The sequence below is a fragment of the Salvelinus fontinalis genome, chromosome 33, assembly GCF_029448725.1.
Source record: "Salvelinus fontinalis isolate EN_2023a chromosome 33, ASM2944872v1, whole genome shotgun sequence".
Classification (NCBI taxonomy): Eukaryota; Metazoa; Chordata; class Actinopteri; order Salmoniformes; family Salmonidae; genus Salvelinus; species Salvelinus fontinalis.
The window spans coordinates 7,588,123-7,601,876 of record NC_074697.1 but is presented as its reverse complement, the minus strand read 5'-3'; the positions used below and the strand labels follow the sequence as shown (position 1 = coordinate 7,601,876).

Genomic DNA, 13,754 nt, shown 5'->3' with positions numbered 1-13,754 from the left:
TGGACGACACTGGACCAATTGTGTGCCACCCTATGGGACTCCCAATCACGGCCGTATGTGATACAGCCTGGATTCAAACCAGGGACTGTAGTGACGGACCGCTGCGCCACTCGGGAGCCCAGAAGGGTTGCATACTTATTCACATTTCAGCTTTTCAGTTTTTAATTCATTTGTAAAAATGTAAAAACAATTTTTTTTAACTAAACAAAAAACATTCCACTTTGACATTATGGGGTACGAAAAACAAAATGTGGAAAAAGTCAAGGGGTGTGAATACTTTCTGAAAACACTGTAAATGGGGAAGTAACTGGAAATTAACACCTCCAAAAATAAACAGGACTATAATAAAGAACTCAACAGAAAGGCTTGGGGATGAAAATGAAGAAACTACAACAAGACAGAGAGGAAGTTAGAACAGTGGGAAGAAGAGAAGCAGAAAGACAAATCTGGGCAGCTGTGTTAAACAGTAATTATTGGGCTTTGCCAAATTCCTCCGCCTTTATTTGACCAATGGGGGGAAACAAAATAGGGTGTGATGCCCACTGATTGCCAGTCACGTTTTTGTTTTGTTACCGGGCTGAAAATAGAATAAAACAGAAAGAATGAAGAGATGGCAAAAACATGTGCCTCATTCCACGGTGGTTTTGGGAGAAGACTGAAATCACGGACAAGGTATCTAAAGCCTTTTTCTGGGCCCATGATGTCATGCTTGTGCTACACTGAGAAAAGCCTTGGGATTAAAGAAACAGGGATATAGGATGCATGAAACCACAACAGGAAAAAAAGAGTGACTGGAATAGGTCGTTTTCTTCTGAGCGGACGGGTCAAGTGGAGACTGTATCAAGTGCTCTACCTGTGAGTGCCATATCCTTGTTGTGAGTGCTCTTTACCTGTTAGTGCTCTATCCTTGTGAGTGCTCTTTACCTGTGAGTGCTCTATCCTTGTTGTGAGTGCTTTCTACCTGTTAGTGCTCTATCCTTGTTGTGAGTGCTCTTTACCTGTGAGTGCTCTATCCTTGTTGTGAGTGCTCTTTACGTGTTAGTGCTCTATCTTTGTTGTGAGTGCTCTATACCTGTTAGTGCTCTATCCTTGTTGTGAGTGCTCTTTACCCGTGAGTGCTCTATCCTTGTTGTGAGTGCTCTTTACCCGTGAGTGCTCTATCCTTGTTGTGAGTGCTCTTTGCCCGTGAGTGCTCTATCCTTGTTGTGAGTGCTCTTTACCTGTTAGTGCTCTATCCTTGTTGTGAGTGCGTTCTACCTGTTAGTGCTCTATCTTTGTTGTGAGTGCGTTCTACCTGTTAGTGCTCTATATGTGAGTGCGCTATATGTGAATGCTCTCTACCTGTTGGTGCTCTATCTGTGAATGCTCTACCTGTGAGTGCTATCTACCTGTTAGTGCTCTCTGTGAATGCTTTATATGTGAATGCTCTCTACACTAGCACTCACATGTAGAGCATTCACAGATAGAGCACTCACAGAGAGAACTAACAGGTAGAGAGTATTCACATATCTGTGAATGCTCTCTACCTGTGAGTGCTCTATTTTTAAATGAAGGTACCTCCTGAAGTACATACTCCTCGTCTCCATTCTGGTCTCATTATTTTGTCTTCTGTTAGGGTGGCGGTATTTAATGAGGCACAATCAAGATGATATTCCACTCTCAGCTCATTTTTCATACCTCTCAGCTTGTGCTTTCATACCTCTCAGCTTGTGCTTCCACACTCTCAGCTCGTGCAGTGTTTCTCTGACTACTGAGGAGGGGAGAGAAGCCAACCAGATACCCATACAGTCTCTTACAGAGACACAGGAGAGACTATGTGATGTCACTAGGGTAACATTCCACTGGAGTGGCATGGTGACATCACTCACTGAGTGTGACAGAGACAAACAAACAGAAAAACACAGAGAGCCATAGAATTAGCATTAGTGGACAGGATAGTCCCTCTCTAAACTACATGCAGTGGTGCCCATGCTCATCACATCACCTCACAAGTCAGTCATTTCCATCCACTTCTCCTATTTATGTACCTCTGATGTCACAATTGAAACAGAAGAGGGACACCAGAGGTGCATGTACCTCTAGCAGCCTCTGTCAAGGACTTACAATGAGCTCAGGTGAGGAAAAAAATCAATGGCCCCATTGATAGATACACCATAAATACAGTGAGCTCCAAACGGATTGGGACAGTGACAATTTTGTGGTTGGTTTGTCTCCGTACTCCAGCACTTTGGATTTGAAATGAATTTGAGGTTTACGTGCAGACTGTCAGCTTTAATTTGAAGGGATTCTCATCCATATCAGGTGAACCGTTTATGAAATTACAGCAAGTATTGGGACAGATTAACTTATACTGTATATGTATTAAAGTAGTCAAAAGTTTTGTATTTACTCCCATCTTTCTAGCACACAATTACATCAAGCTTGTGACTCAACAAACTTGTTGGATGCATTTGTTGTTCGTTTTGTTTTTATTTCAGACTATTTTGTGCCCCCCCTCATTTTGGAGTCACTTTTATTGTAAATAAGAATAGAATATGTTTCTGAACACTTCTACATGAATGTGGATGCTATCATGACTACGGATAGTCCTCAATGAATCGTGAATAATAACGAGTGAGAAAGTTTGACCCACTAATATCATTATTATCGTCATTATTAATAAATGATGAAGAGTGGGAAAAGTAACCCGTACAAACAGTGTGCATTACAAAATACGAACAAGGCATTTGTAACATGTTGTGCTGAGGAAAAGGGGATATGGAATGAGAAACAGAGGCCCACACACACATTGAGAGAGTATGTTAAAGGTGATTGTGTTTGTACTCTTCTCTGTAGCTTTACAGACATAAACACAGGATCTATATGAAGACCTCACGCTAGAATAATTCAATACCTACGGAGATGGATTCCTGGCCAATTCCACAAATTGTGTTAAATTCCTTACCTAGAATGTAGCCACTGAAACTCAAATACCTTTTACCGCACACACACACACACACACACACACACACACACACACACACACACACACACACACACACACACACACACACACACACACACACACACACACACACACACACACACACACACACACACACACACACACACACACACACACACACACACACACACACAACGTTGAGGTGCAGACACTGCTGGACAACGAGTAAAAAGGTGAAAAACTCAGACTGTGAGAGCGGGGAAATGGTTAACGAGAGCCTGGAACAATCAGCATTTCCAGGGGAAAGTCCCCCCCTTTGTACGGTGAAGGCTTCAGGGGAGATGTTGGTAACCTGTTGAGGATGGGGGCGCTGTTGAGACTATTTATGCTAATTGGGTAATTTTTGAAACGGCTTCCCACAAAATCCTTGATCGTACAATATGCATATTATTATTATTATTGGATAGAAAACAGTCTATAGTTTCTATAGGAGTTGAAATTTTGTCTCTAAGTGGAACAGAGCCCATTCTACAGCAATTTCCCTGACATGGAGTCAGATTTCAGAAATGTTGGCCACTGTTCTGAAGTCAGTTAAAAGGGCACTGTTATTGCTATGACTATACAGACACTGCTTACGTCTTCCCCTGGATGCCTTTACGTGATGACGATTTCAATGGGGTCGATTGCGCGTTCACAGGCACTACAAATGAAAAAACCCTGAGACTAGTCATTCTTTTGGAGCTGCGTCATGCGCCTAGAGGACACCGGCCCGCACCTGTTCCAAGCATTAGTGAAGGGGGTAATATTACTCGGGTCATGTTTCTACTCGTTATGGGAGTTAAAAACATCATAAGGTAGTTAATTTAAAGCGTTTTATAGCAATTTATATCCGTTTAGTGCGATTTTGGGACATTTATTTCTTTAACGCTGTGAATAGCTGGGCACGCTTTCAGTTCATCCCGAGCGCAGTTGGCATTTCCACATGGCAAGAGGACAGCTTTCCACCAAAAGACGATTACTCCCAAGAAAGGATCCTTTGCCCAAGATACTGACGGAAGAACAGCTCAAAGTAGGACATTTTTATTATGATAAATCGTGTTTCTGTCGAAACATTTTAGTGGCTTAGGACGCCATGTTTTTTGACGTAGCTTCGCTTGGCGCAAACTGTATTGAAAAGTAAGGATAAATTAAAAAATGTAATTCCGCAATTGTATTAAGAATTAAATTGTCTATCAATCCCTGTCCACCCTATATTTTTTTGTCACGTTTATGAGTATTTATGTATAAGAGTAGATCACTGTCTAAGTGGCGCAAGGACATTTTCTGACCAGCTGAGCTACATTTCACATTGTCTAACCATGATTTTGGTGGCTAAATATAAACATTCTCGATCAAACTCTATATGGATTGTGTAATATGATGTTACAGGAGTGTCATCTGAAGAATTCTGAGAAGGTTAGTGAAAAAATTAATATATTTTTGGCGATGTTGACGTTATCGCCCACTTTGGCTAGAATCAATGCTGGGCTGCTATGTGCTATGTGCTATGCTAATATAACGATTTATTGTGTTTTCGCTGTAAGACACTTAGAAAATCTGAAATATTGTCTGTATTCACAGGATCTGTGTCTTTCGATTCGTGTATGCTGTGTATTTTTACGAAATGTTTGATGATTAGTAAGTAGGTAAACACGTTGCTCTAAGTAGTTTTTCTATTCCATTTGTGACGGTGGGTGCAATTGTAACCTATGCCATCTACCTGAAATATGCACTTTTTTCTAACAAAACCTATCCCATACCATAAATATGTTATCAGACTGTCATCTGATGAGTTTTTTTGTTGGTTAGGGGCTATAAATATCTTAGTTTAGCCGAATTGGTGATGGCTACTGGTGTTGGTGGACAAATAAAAGATGGTGGATTATGCTAATGTGTTTTTAGGTAATAGATGTACATCTTTACATATTCTGTCTTCCCTGTAAAACATTTTAAAAATCGGACATGTTGACTGGATTCACAAGATCTGTGTCTTTCATTAGCTGTATTGGACTTTAATGTGTGAAAGTTAAATATTTTAAAAAAATATTTTTTTTGAATTTCGCGGCACTGGTTTTTCAGTGTGGGGGGGGGGGGGGGGGGGGGGGGGTGCCGCTAGCGGCACGCTGATCCTAGACGGCAGTCATTAAGTTCAGAAAATGTATTTAATGTCCCACCGGTCACCTGATACAATTGACGAGATGGCTAAGAAGCCATATAATGTCAATGTGATATAGTCACTCTGAATGATGTGTATATATGCTTCATTACAGACACTGGGTAATATGAGTCTGATAACACTTTCAACAACTTTCAATTGAACAAAGACTTTATGTGTCTGGGGATGTCTGAGGAGATTCTGGAAGAGAGTTCTCTTATCTCAGTCGGAAAATACAGTTTCACACGGAATGGAATGACCTGATAATGTCCTTTATTACATATTGGGCCTCCGGGCTACCAGAGTAAAGGTCAATACAGTGTGTTCACAGCCGAACCCTTCAGTGGGAATCAGGCACCAATTATTTTAGAGGGGGAATGAATTACATGAGGATGGAGGGTCGGTGGTACGGAGGGTTTTTTGCATTTTTCAAACACCTAAAATAGCTTTTTTTCCTGCAATCTAGAGTCATAATCCTTATGCTTAATTCAAAATATATACCGTATATTTGTCTGCATAAGTTATCTAAGCATAGATCTTTACCTGTTTGATTGTTATTTTAATTAATGGACACACATTGATTCGTTAATTGATTCGTTAAGAACTTTTAAAGAAGATCTCAATATACTGCACTAACATGCCTGTGACAATGCATCCACATTACAAGAGTACACGGAATCACACCACACATCATCAATACAGGCACATATCATGGCATCATAATTAATACACATATATCATGATATTATATCATAAGGTGTCAGATGACATTTAAACCAAGTATTTTTCTGCATATCTAAACATAACTTAACATAACTTTTGCCAGGTTCTGTCAGTGTGCCCTCTCTGTCAGTGTGCCCTCTCTGTCAGTGTGCCCTCTCTGTCAGTGTGCCCTCTCTGTCAGTGTGCCCTCTCTGTCAGTGTGCCCTCTCTGTCAGTGTGCCCTCTCTGTCAGTGTGCCCTCTCTGCAAAGTACAGCTGACAGATCTTTTCATAAATAATTGAGATAAAATATGGCCGTAAAAATGTTAGTAATTCATTTAACATATGACATTTAAAAAAAAAAATGGACAAATCTGAGGGCATGTGCAGTTGTGCATGATGCATCTGGTAGGAACCAGCTCTCAGGAACGTAAAATTAGTCAATGAGTGTGTGAGTGTGTGCGTGCGGACTGTGTGTTTCTGAGCAGGGGTTTAGTCATGGGTGTTACAGTTGAGATTGTACTTTTCTCATGTCTTCAAGTTCCTTGGTGTCCACATCACCAACGAACTATCATGGTCCAAACATACCAAGACAGTCGTGAAGAGGGCATGACAAAGCCTATTCCCCCTCAGGAGACTGAAAAGATTTGGCATGGGTCCTCAGATTCACAAAAGGTTCTACAGCTGCACCATCGAGAGCATCCTCACCGGTTGCATCACCGCCTGGTATGGCAACTGCTCGGCATCTGACCGTAAGGCGTTACAGAAGGTAATGCGAATGACCCAGTACACCACTGAGGCCAAGCTTCCTGCCATCCAGGACTTATATAATAGGTGGTGTCAGAGGAAAGCCCATAAAATTGTCAGAGACTCCAGTCACCCAAGTTATAGACTGTTTTCTCTGCTACCACAAAGCAAGCGGTACCGGAGCGCCAAGTCAAGGACCAAAAGGCTCCTCAACAGCTTCTACCCCCAAGCCATTAGACTGCTGAGCAATTCATAAAATCGCCACCGGACAATTTACATTGACCCCCCCCTCCCTTTTGTACACTGCTGCTACTCGCTGTTGTTTGTTACCTATGCATAGTCACTTCACCCCCACCTACATGTACAGATTACCTCAACTAGCCTGTACTCCTGCGCACTGACTCGGTACCGGTGGCCCCTGTATAAAGCCTTGTTATTGTTATTCTTATTGTATTACTTTTAATTATTATTTGGTTAAGGGCTTGTAAGTAAGCATTTCACTGTAAAGTCTACACTTGTTGTATTCGGCGCATGAGACAAAGTTTGATATGATTTGATTATTTTGGGCTTTCCTAACTATCAGGTTGCCTCCTACAATTTGGCTCCATTTCACACACATATACTTATACATCAGAAACATTTTAGTTGGGTTCAATATTTTTATGAAAAATATGCTGCCCACGGAAATTCAAGGTCTCAATTTCGTGCTGTGTTGAATGCCATGTCATTACTTGGTGGTTGTTCTGTATTCAGACACAGTCATAGTTCGGCATCAAACATGGCTGCCGAAATAGTCACATGAATGATTGAGGCTAGGCTCCAAACCATCACAGAAAATTCAGTTCTGCCTGGTCACAAAGCAGGGGAGGTTAGGCTTGGCTGTGTATGTATGTATGTATGTATGTATGTGTGTGTGTGTGTGCGATTAGGTTTGGCTGGACGTAGCTGTGGTCACATCTTGCTCAGTTTGTCAGCAGTGTGGTTTTTGTCGCTTCTTGTTTTCTAAGATGGCTGCCATTCCTGTGGTCTTTTCTGTGTCTTCAGCTGACCTCAGTCCTGTAAAGGACATTCCTAAAGTCACGCACTCCCTGACCTCTCACACTTTGACCTTAAATTAATAGATGTTTCCCCCTTTATTCCCTCTTCATCCTATACTAGCCCCTCCCATCTCCTGGGTTCACCCAATCAGATTCACAGAAGAAAGAGCAGAAAAGCCTTTGGTTATCATCACAAATATTTCAGAGGAAATTGATATGTGGTTCATCAGGTGTTTTATGTGTGTGTGTTTGCGTACGTGCATGTGTGCTTCTGTTTGTCTATTCTAATACAGTTTTCCTGAATGTTGGAATTCTGCTGAGTGTCCGAAACCGAGATCACTCTGATCGCTGGGATACACCATTCCGGGTCAGGGATAACTCCACCTCGTGTCTCAGAGTCTTGGGAATAGTTTCCCCTCTGATCACTGGGATACACCATTCCGGTTCGGGGATAGTTCCCCCTCTGATTCGTGTCTCAGAGTCTTGGGAATAGTTTCCCCTCTGATCGCTGGGATACACCATTCCGGGTCAGGGATAACTCCACCTCTGATTCGTGTCTCAGAGTCTTGGGAATAGTTTCCCCTCTGATCGCTGGGATACACCATTCCGGGTCAGGGATAACTCCACCTCTGGCTCGTGTCTCAGAGTCTTGGGAATAGTTTCCCCTCTGATCACTGGAATACACCATTCTGGGTCAGGAATAGTTCCCCCTCTGGCTCGTGTCTCAGAGTTTTTCCTTTAATTATACCATTCCTGTGCCCGGCATCCAGAGAAATGGGTACAGGTCAGATTCAGACTCGGGGGATTGAAGTGGGAATTTCCTTGGCAGGGATATTCCTGGCTGACATTGGGATGGGGACCGCAGTGGCACGGGCTTATTGGAAGTGCTCCCATCTGCTCCATTTATGGGCGGCAGGACAGACGGACGGCTTGATTACAGCCCAGCCATGCCCCTGTGTCCCTCTCCGCAACACACACACACACATGTCAAGGTGTGTGGCACTACATGATCAGGCCAGGTCAAAATGTTAAGTCAGGGTATAAAAAGTTTTTTTAGGTGTGTAGGAGAGTCAAGGTAAGATCTACAACTCACAAAGAATACAGTGCATTCGGAAAGTATTCAGACCCCTTCACTTTTTCCACATTTTGTTACGTTACAGCTTATTCTAAAATCGATTAAATAAAATTTAAAAAATCCTCAATCTACACACAATACCCCATAATGACATCACAATACCCCATAACGACATCACAATACCCCATAATGACAAAGCAAAACAGTTTTTCAGACTCTTTGCTATGAGACTTGAAATTGAGCTCAGGTGCATCCTGTTTCCATTGATCATCCTTGAGATGTTTCTACAACTTGATTGGAGTCCACCTGTGGTAAATTCAATTGATTGGAGATGATTTGGAAAGGCACACACCCGTCTAAATTAGGTCCCACAGTTGACATTGCATGTCAGAGCAAAAACCAAGCCATGAGGAATTGTCCGTAGAGCTCCAATACAGGATTGTGTCAAGGCACGGATCTGGAAAAGCGTACCAAAAATGTTTTGTGGCATTGAAGGTCCCCAAGAACACAGTGGCCTCCATTCTTCTTAAATTGAAGAAATTTGGAACCAGCAAGACTCTTCCAAGAGCTGGTTCACTCTGACAGAGCACCAGAGTTCCTCCGTGGAGATGGGAGAACCTTCCAGAAGGACAACCATCTCTGCAGCACTCCACCAATTCAGGCCTTTATGGTAGATTGGCCAGACGGAAGGCACTCCTCAGTAAAATCACATGACAGCCCCCTTGGAGTTTGCCAAAAGGCACCTAAAGGACTCTCAGACCATGAGAAACAAGATTTTCAGGTCTGATGAAACCAAGACTGAACTCTTTGGCCTGAATGCCAAGCATCACGTCTGGAGGAACCCTGGCACCATCCCTACGGTGAAGCATGGTGGCAGCATCATGCTGTGGGGATGTTTTTCAGCGGCAGGGACAGGGAGACTAGTCAGGATTGAGGGAAAGATGAACGGAGCAAAGTACAGAGAGATCCTTGATGAAAACCTGCTCCAGAGCGCTCAAGACCTGACTGAGGCGAAGGTTCACCTTCCAACAGGACAACAACACTAAGCACACAACCAAGACAACACAGGAGTGTATTTTGCATCTTCAAAGTGGTAGGTATGTTGTATAAATCAAATGATACAACCCCCCCTAAAAAAATCTATTTTAATTCCAGGTAGTAAGGCAACAAAATAGAGAAAATGCCAAGGGGGTGAATACTTTCGCAAGCCACTGTGTCAGAGACAGGTGTGTGCCTTTTCAAATCATGTCCAATCAATTGAATTTACCACAGGTGGACTCCAATCAAGTTGTAGAAACATCTCAATGATGATCAATGGAAACAGGATGCACCTGAGCTCAATTTCGAGTCTCATAGCAAAGGGTCTGAATACTTATGTAAATAAGCTATTTTTTTTTTTTTTTTAAATCTGCAAACATCTCTAAAAACCTGTTATGATTTGTAATTATGGGGTATTGTGATGTCATTATGGGGTATTGTGTGTAGATTGATGAGGAAATGTTTTTTAAATCAATTTTATAATGAGGCTGTAACGTAACAAAATGTGGAGAATGTCAAGGGGTCTGAATACTTTCTCAATGCACTGTATACCTGATCCTACATACCCCAGACCTCTAGCAGGGAGTCCCACAGATAGACAGACAGGCAGACAGGGACACAGAGAGAGAGGAGTGAGTTATGAAATACCCTCTCCTCTCCTCAGCTGCAGTGGGAGGGGTCCTATTGATATACCAAAGCAGGAATTTGGCCCTCCACAATGGAACTTTCTGCCAAGAATTTGGCATGCATGATAACATTACTCTCCTCTTGGAGAAAGCTTCAGGAGCATGTGTGTGTGTGTGTGTGTGTGTGTGTGTGTGTGTGTGTGTGTGTGTGTGTGTGTGTATGGGTGTGTATGGGTGTGTGTCAGCAGGGTTAATGCTGATACAGTATGTCCTCCTCTGAGAACATCACAAACTCTTTAACTCACTGCTGGGCTGTTTGCCTTTTGTGGGCAATGGAAGGAGATGGTTACCAGAGGAATGGCATGTCTGAAATAGTGTCTGGTTGAAGTCTGTGCCCATTCAATAACAGATCATAGATTGACAGTTATGCCCAGAGGTAATCCATCTTGGTCTGCTAAAACCCACACAGACAAATAGATATTACAGATAGGCCTAAGTTGAATGGCAAACACACCCAGTAGGTAAGGCCTTACAATGATGGAACAATTATGGCATAATTAGTAGGTCACACCCGTGGACAGTGTCAGAGACTAACCGGTCATTGTTATTCACTGTTGGCAATAACAAAAGCATCACAAACTAACCCACCAAAAACAATTTATTGTTGAAGATTGAATAGTTATCTCTGCAACTGGTACCTTTGGGTTGGTGTCCACCGGCCCAGATAAGTCCTCTTGTACCAAATTCCACTTAAGTCAAGACTACGATAGTGTGGGTATCAAAGTTATGTCAGATGACTATGGTAGTACCACAGATGAATCAATTTAAATCTGAAGTCACAGGCATGTCATTCAAGTTCAGTCTAACTTAGTTGAAATCACATATTTAGTTATTGACTAACTGAACCAGAATTAAACCTAAACCTACAAGTGATTGAAATATACACTAGATGACAGCCAGGGGGCGCAGTTTTAAGCCCCCACACCTCCATCTTGGTACTCCCAATCCGTTAAAAAAATATTTGAGAATCTATAGAAATTTATTTATTAATGTCTACATTTGTTTTTGCCACGTTTATTATATTACAGACACCTTAATACATACGTTTTAATTATATTATGTGAGCTAAACAAACAAATTAAAAATATTTGTTTTAAAATTTAAGTACACTTTTAGAAAGTTCTACTTTTACTGTCCCCACAACAACAAAAATACTTAAATACATGTAATTTTGTCCTTGAAACAAATATTGGACTTCTACAGTACTTTAAATAATATAGAATTCAATTCATTCCTATGGAGGACTGCTTCTGCTGAAGAGTGCCAATATGGCCGACCGGTGGCTTTAAAGCCTCTCATTGGCCAATACATAGCATCAGCAATCCAGGGTTTATATCCTTCATTGAAACCTACCTGTGGATTAATTTGACCTGGGTCTGTGAAACTAACCCGTAGTGAGAAGCCTATCCACGGAGACGGTCGTTACTAGTTACCACAGCCACAAAGTAATAAACCCGATTATTTCTACAATTTATCTTCGTAAAATGTGGTCGTAAACTTAACCCTAACCACACCAATGACCTTATGCCTAAACTGAAATAAAGAACAGAAAGATAATTTTTGTTTTCATGCATTTTTGTGATATGGACAATTTTGACCTTGTGGGTGTGGTAACTAGTGGAAACCCTGAAAGACTGATCCAACACGGAAAGGAGATTCTAGGGTTTCACTCATGTTTAATGGGCTACAGTGAGTTCGTCACGCACCCATGCGTTGCTGTGCGTGGTGGAGAGCGAGGGGAGGCGTGCGCCAAAGATAGGACCATAACATAGTAACAATGTAACGGATCACATCTCACATAAAACGTGTCACTCACAGACAGACTGTCGGATAGCTTCGAACTGAGTAGAGAAAATATGACAAAGGCCCTTAGTAAGTTGAAAACTTACTAACTATGAAAACCAATGGTTCGTGTGGCATAACACCACGGAGTTTCAGTTGGATATAGCCCAGCCTTGGCTACTGCTCAAATTCATCTAGGCTACATGCGACACGCGAGTCATAAAGACGTGGCATCATGCGCTGTCCATATTTCCGCTCGCTGTGTGACATTACAACATTGCTGACTAGGAAACCGCATTGCCTGCGGAGCCTGGGGAGCTGCATCTCTCAGACAGAGCAACACGAGACACAGACACCATCAACATATGCTACACTAGCCTATCCTTAACATGGACTACATAACAACAGTATGATATTGGGATAAACTGGAACAAGAGCGTCAACTCGTGGTGACAACGTTGCAGTGAATATAACTAAACAAAGTGGTACATATTCTTCCCATCTTTATAAATAACACAATGGGGGGGGAAACTATTGACTGCTATAGTAAAATAAAACATTACAACTCCTATTAAATTTTTTCGGAAAGGAAACCTTTTCATTATAAGAAGCAGCCCTACTAGTACACACATAGCTATAGCCTATAGAAATGGGCTAATTGATGCACAGTATTACTATGTTTTAGCGAAATGGGTCGTAAAATATTGTAAAAGCTGTCAAACAGGCAGAAGAGACAGAAAAAACGACTTTCTTAACATGAACCAAGCAAACCCATGAACTAAAAGTTTATTCACTTACCAGATTAGCGGATAAATAGGGCTAAATCAGTGGTCTGGGACGATCATTGTCAGATATCCACGTAAACTGCATATATATATATATATATATAAGGGATATTTAAAAAACATGAAAATAAAATGCCGGTAGGAATTAGGCCTACCCCTCGCGAGCTCTCTGTGATCCAGAAATGTAAATACAGCAAACTCTCTTGGTGAGTTTACAGGCCGCTACGTCATCGGCTGTAACCTGAGTGGTGTGCCCATGTTTTTTTTTCCGCGCGCCTCCTCTGCTGCTGCTGAACTCATCACGAGTTAATGCGGGGAATCCACACGCACCGGGACGAAACGCCGGTGAGTTAACGGGACCGGGAGCCATCTGTCGGGATTCACCCGCCTAGCCTCATAACAGGCTGCTCGGGAATCATCAGGGCGCCTAAAGCTTTGCTATGACCACAGAGGCTCGCAAATATAGTTTACACACACCTGGCCACCTGACTTTACTAACCTTACTGACTTGGCCAATACGCTGCTTGTACCAGACTACTAAAGGTCTTGATTAAATATCAATAATGTCTTAGTCAGACCAGTGGAACATTGGCAGAGTGAGTGAGAGTTAGTGACTGAGTGAGAGTGAGTCTATGACACACTATCTAAATCTGCAAAATCAACACAAAGTTGAAAATATATGATGGAAACAAAACTGCATGTCCTTTATAGGGGGTAGCCTATTCAAAAAGAATGCCTGCACTGTACATGACACCGGGCCTGAA

The 13,754-nt window shown here is 42.0% G+C and overlaps 1 protein-coding gene across 2 annotated transcripts in view; it reads right to left on the bottom strand.

Moving 5' to 3' along the window:
• The window catches only part of LOC129831700 (tumor necrosis factor receptor superfamily member 19L-like), a 57,293-nt gene extending 43,857 nt beyond the window's left edge, over positions 1–13,436 (bottom strand). Inside the window, exon 1 of one of the 2 annotated variants that reach the window (XM_055895077.1) lies at positions 13,004–13,436. The gene's annotated coding sequence lies outside the window, so the exon portion shown is untranslated. The remainder of the gene's footprint in view (positions 1–13,003) is intronic. The other variant, XM_055895078.1, reaches the window with a different exon arrangement.
• Positions 13,437–13,754: the final 318 nt, after the last annotated feature.